Below are 6000 nucleotides of genomic sequence, written 5' to 3'. Positions count from 1 at the left end.
ATGAAAATATTTAGAAAATATTTGGGGGCCGGGCGGTGGTGGCGCACGCCTTTAATCCCAGCACTCGTGAGGCAGAGGCAGGCGGATCTCTGTCAGTTCGAGACCAGCCTGGCCTACAAGAGCTAGTTCCAGGACAGGCTCCAAAGCCACAGAGAAACCCTGTCTCGAAAAACCAAAAAAAAAAAAAAAAAAAAAAAAAAAGAAAATATTTGGGACGGAGAACATACAGTTCTTTTAACTTTTCCTCTCTCCTTCCTCCCTCCATTTCTCTCTTCACTTCTGTTTTTTAGATGGATTTTTTAAATTTAATTTTATTTTATATGTATGGATGCTTTACTGACATGTATATTTGTATACCACGTATGTGCCTGGAACCCACAGAGGCAAGAAAAATTTGCCACAACCTCTGGAACTGGAGTTATAGACAGCTGTGAGCCATTATGTTGGTGCTGGGAATTGAACCCCAGTTCTCAGCAACAGTAGCCAGTGCTTTTAACTGCTGAGTGATCTCACCAACCTCTTGAGCCAGGACAGCTAGCCTGGTACTCACTATAAGGCCAGTCTGGCTTCAAACTGGCTAAGCAGTCAATCTTGAGCTCCTCATATTCCTACCTTCATTTCATATGTGCTAGGGTTGGATTTCTTCTGGTTCTGCAGGCACTGCACATACATGATACATAGACACATATGCAGGCAAAATACCCATACACGTAAAATAAAAATAAATAAAATATCAAAAATAAAAACGGTTGTGTCCCAATTCTTACATTGAATGGATACATATATACTTATATATATTCATTAGCAAAACTGTCTCATAGTTCATAAAGTAATATAATAAAATTAGGTTTGATTTGTGTTTTTATTTTTATGGTATGACTTTGTGAGGGCTTAAACACTATCAGTCTTGAAAATTAACATATGTTGCATATAAAGTAACATGTATTGTATATAATATTGCATATATATAATCTAGGTTCCACAAATTAGAAAAAAAACGTGCTATCTGAGGCCATTTTATTTCATTTGATAAGATGATCTCCAGTTTCATCTATCTTCCCAAAATAACCTAATTTAGTTCTTTATTCTGTTTGGATAAAATCCCATTGTTTATATGTAAAACAGACAAATAACAGAATGTGGGCCTGTGAGAGGCCCTCACGCTTGGACAAGGAGCTCTTAACCCTCCGAGCCATCTCCCTAGTCCCTTATGATCTGCATTCTGAGAGATGTCTTTGGTTTTACCATCAGACATTTAACTGGTCTTCAACCATGCCCAGATGTTTTGCCTGTTTGTTTATTGTCTGTTGGTTTGGACCTGGAATTCCTGATCTACTGCCTTTAACTCTCTAGTTTTGGATGGGATTATAGGTACGTACCTCCAAACCCTGTCTCTTATTATATTATTGGCCTCTCATATTTAACCTCAAATTTTATGTTAACTATTTGTAAGGGGGAAGGAAAGTTGAGACACAGACTCACTATGTAGTTGTGCCTAATCTGGAGCTTGCTATGTGAACTAACTGGTCCTCTTTCCGCCTCTGCTTCCCAAGTTCTGATATTACAGGTCTAGGCCAGATAGGCAATTCATTTTATAAACGTCAATATTTCCTCTGTTTTCCCATTACTACCAAGCTCCTTTTAACTCTCTCTCAAGACATTAATTCACTTCAAAATAATTTATTTTTTTTGGAGTCAGAGTCTCATGTTTATCAGGTTGACCTCAAACTTAATACGCCGCTGAGGAGGACCTTGAACTTCTCATGTTCCTGTAACTACCCACTGACTACTGGGATTAAGGGCATCTACCAACACATATTGTTTATTTACCGCTAGGCACTGAGCCTAGAGCGTCATGCAAGATAGCCGGGTGCTCTGCAAACTGAATTACACCTCCAACTCCAACTTGAAAACATTTTTTAATAAGTTCTTCTGCTCGGGTCAGGCAGTGGTTCCGCACGCCTTTAATCCCAGCACTTGGGAGGCAGAGGCAGGCAGATCTCTGTGAGTTTGAGGCCAGCCTGGCTTACAAGAGCTAGTTCTAGGGCAAGATCCAAAGCTGCAGAGAAACCCTGCCTTGAAAAACCAAAAAAAAAGAAGTCTTCTGTTCACTGAATTAGCTATGGCTCTTTCCAGGTTGAAGACCCTATTCATTCGCCCCAGTTCTTCTCATTTATACTATTGGTTACCTTAAATTGTCTGCTGCTCTTTTGGCTTTGCTGTTGTCAGACAGGACGTTACATTGTAGCTCAGGCCACCTTGGAACCCACAATGTAGTTCAGTGGACTCACACTTGGGTCACTCTATTCCTCTTGGCTTCTGCGGTGCTGAGATGACAGGCATGACACCCAGTTATCTACTGGTCCTTGCTTTTTATATTTCATACTTGCCAGAGTAGGCTGATAGTTCATTTCCATTCATTCATTCATTTTTTAAATTTTTTTAAAAAGATTTATTTATTATGTATACAGTGTTCTGTCTGCATGTATACTCCAGAAGAGGGCATCAGATCTCAGTACAGATGGTTGTGAACCATTTTGTGGTTGCTGGGAATTGAACTCAGGACCTCTAGAGGAACAGCCAGAGTGCTCTTAACCTCTGAGCCATCTCTCCAGCTCCCCATTCATTCATTCTTGAGAGTTTAAGCTCCAGATTTGTGACTGGCGACTGCAAGATTGAGGGAGGGGCAGGAGAGAGAAGGCCTGGCCAGCTCTTTGGAGCAGAGTTCTAATCAATGACTTCACGTTCTACTCCTCTTTCTGACCCTTACTGACCCTTGAAGATCTTTGGGGAGAAAAACCTGGGCTGGGGAAATAGCTTAGCAGTTACAAGTAGAGGACCCAGGTTAGGTTCCCAGCACCCACGTGGTAGCTTACAACCACCCATAGCCCTAGTTCCAGAGAATCTAATAACATTTTCTTATCTCCATGGGTGCCAGGCACATGCATACAGGCAGACAAAACATTAAAACATATCAAATGTCTTAGGGTTTCTATTGCTGTGAAACGACATAATGACCACAGCAACTCTGATAAAGGAAAACATTTAATTGGGTGACTTACAGTTCAGAGGTTCAGGTCATTATCATCATGGTGGGACATGGTAGCATGCAGGCAGACACAGTGCTGGAGACGGAGCTGAGAATTCTAATCTTTGATCCTCCAGCAACAGAAAGTAAACTGAGAAAAACTTGAGCATAGGGAAGCCTCAAAACCCACCCCCACAGTGACATGCTTCCTTCAACAAGGCCATACCTAGTTCAACAAAGCTAAATTTCCCAATAGTGCCATTCACTATGAGCTTATGGGGACCAATTACATTCAAATACCACATAAAAAAAATCTAAAAACAAAGAAAGAAGTCACTAACTTATTTAAATCTCTGTTATATCTATTTAGCATGTGACTGCATCTTTATTAATGCCATCTCTATTCATTGATTTTTGCTTTTGTGGACACTGCTGCACTGGATTCAATTAATCTTCAATTTGTTCTAGTCAAGTGTCAGCCTATAAGGTTCTTTTTTCATTATCATTGCTAATATATATATATTAGCAATATACACATATATATGGAGAGGGGAGGTTCTCTGTCCTGGAACTTGCTCTGTAGACCATGTTGGCCTCGAACTCAAGAGATCTGCTTGCCTCTCCCTCCCCAAGTGTGCTGGGATTAAAGGTGTGTGGGTGTGTGCCACTACTGCCCGATTTTGTCTTTATATATTACAGAGTGTTCCCCCACCCCCTATTACTTCCTTTAGTGCTGAGATTGCATCCAAGGCATTATGTATTTTGAATGCTAGGCAAGCGATCAGGCCATCCTGGGCACAAGACATAATGAAAAATACCCACACATATAAAACATTTTTTAACCACGCATGCCATGAGATGGGATGGTGACACATGCCTATCAACTTCACTAGTTGGAAGACTTAGGAGGGAGGATAATAAGTTTGAGGCCAGCCTTGGCTACACTGCAAGATCCTGTCTCAGAAAAAACAAAACAAAACAAAACAAAAAACATACTATGTATAGTGGGAGATCAATTTCTTCCACTTCTTAGAGCCGTTACCCAAAATCTTCGTGTTTTGCCATTCTGAACCAATATTTTATTTGCTCTCAATAGATGATAGTCTTGCCTTATATTTAACAGAGGAGAAGAAAAGAAGCTACCAGTTGGTCCATCAATGTCCCTTTTCACATTCTATTACCCATCTTCTTCCATTCCCTCTAGCCATGTAAGGAAGGTTCTCACTGGCCCTGAGTGGATCCATAAGTTCATCATGACACCCCTTCATGGGTCATGACCTGTATGCTAATCATCACACCTCTTCACCATTAAGAGTCTTACAGTAAGACTCTCGCCAAGAAAGAGAAAAAGTAAGAATGACGGCAAAGTATTTAGTCTGAGCTGCTGGGAAAATGGGGTTGCCATTGCCAGGCAGGGAAGACTCAGCACAAATGGCTTCTTCTGTCTTGTGAACCATGGTTGGCACAGCGAAAGTTCTGGGGGACAGAAGTTAAGTGAAGAGGTAAGTAAGCCTTTGAATATGCAAATCTCAGGGACTCGGTCTTAGCTAGAGATTCTCCTTAGAGAAACCTCTGTGATTTCAGTCAAAGTCATCAGACAGGACAACAAAGGAGTGGGCAAAAAAAACCCCAAAGAAAGGAAATCTGAGTACTCAGTCCTGGGATTCCCCAACATTAAGGGGCTATGGAGAGAAGAGGCCAGCATAGGAACTAGAAGGAGTCACCACTGAGGAGAAAGCAAGTGAGTGCGGTGTTCTAGGTGCGGAAGTCTCCCGTGGCTTGAGAGGTTGACCTAGCAGCCTCAGCTTGAGTGAGAAAAACCCTCTTCCGTTGCATTTTCACCTATCACCACTAGGGGACTCACAGGAGCAAGGGCCCTGGTCAATCTTGGCAAGAACTTGGAGGGAAAGTTGGAAATAAATTTTGTCTATTCCTGGCCTTATAGGCTGCCTGCCCACTGTGTTACCCTGATTCTTGGGTCTCATGCTTTAGGGCCAAGGAAAAGACACTCCTGGTGCTTTTGGTGAGAAAAGGCCAGTGGCTTAACAGTCTGTAGGCAAGCCTGGGGAGAAAGCAAAAAAGAAAAGGAGACAGCAGTCCAGCACAGTTAAGCCACTTCTTTACCCTGGCCACGTAGCTCCTCCATAGCAGGCCTGAGAGGTGAGCCTAGTGTGTGGTGATGTTCTAACAAATAAAGTTTGCCTGAATATCAGGGGGGTGGAGCTAGCCACTAGTTATCCATAGAAGCCAGGCAGTAGGCCAGGCGGTGGTGGCGCACACCTTTAATCCCAGCACTCGGGAGGCAGAGGCAGGCAGATGGATCTCTGTGAGTTTGAGGCTAGCCTGGTCTACAGAGCAAGTTCCAGGACAGGTTCCAAAGCTACAGAGAAACCCTGACTCGAAAACAAAAACAAAAAAACCAAAACAAACAAACAAACAAACAAGCCAGGCAGTAGGGCAGTAGTGACACACACCTTTGATCTCAGCTCTTGGGATCTCATGCCTTTGATGCCAGTACTTGGGAGGCACACACCTTTAACCCCAGCACTAGGGAGGTGGACATGGGATCACACCTATTTGGTCTGAGAGCTCAGTAACGGTCTCTCTAGTGGCTGACTCCTTTACTTCTTTGGTCTTCCAGCATTTACCCCAATATCTGACTCAGGGTTTTTATTATTAAGACCAATTAGATTTGCACTACAGCCTAGTACCCTGGTCTTCAGCTTGCTGAACCACCTATCCTCCACCTGTAAAGGGTAGGGCATTTCCTCCAGAGTGTGAGCTTTTGGGTAGCTATGGCATTAGCATGGGGGAAGGGAAGGGTTGGTGGAATGTGGGGAATGGAGGAGGTGAACCAGGAATTGTTTCTTTCTTTATACATTTATGTATGTATTTAGTAGTTTAGTGGTGTGTGTGTGTGTGTGTGTGTGTGTGTGTGTGTTTGGATCAGAGTGCATGCACTAGTATGCATG

The sequence above is a fragment of the Arvicola amphibius genome, chromosome 3, assembly GCF_903992535.2.
Source record: "Arvicola amphibius chromosome 3, mArvAmp1.2, whole genome shotgun sequence".
NCBI lineage: Eukaryota > Metazoa > Chordata > Mammalia > Rodentia > Cricetidae > Arvicola > Arvicola amphibius.
Note: the sequence above shows the minus strand (reverse complement) of the source record.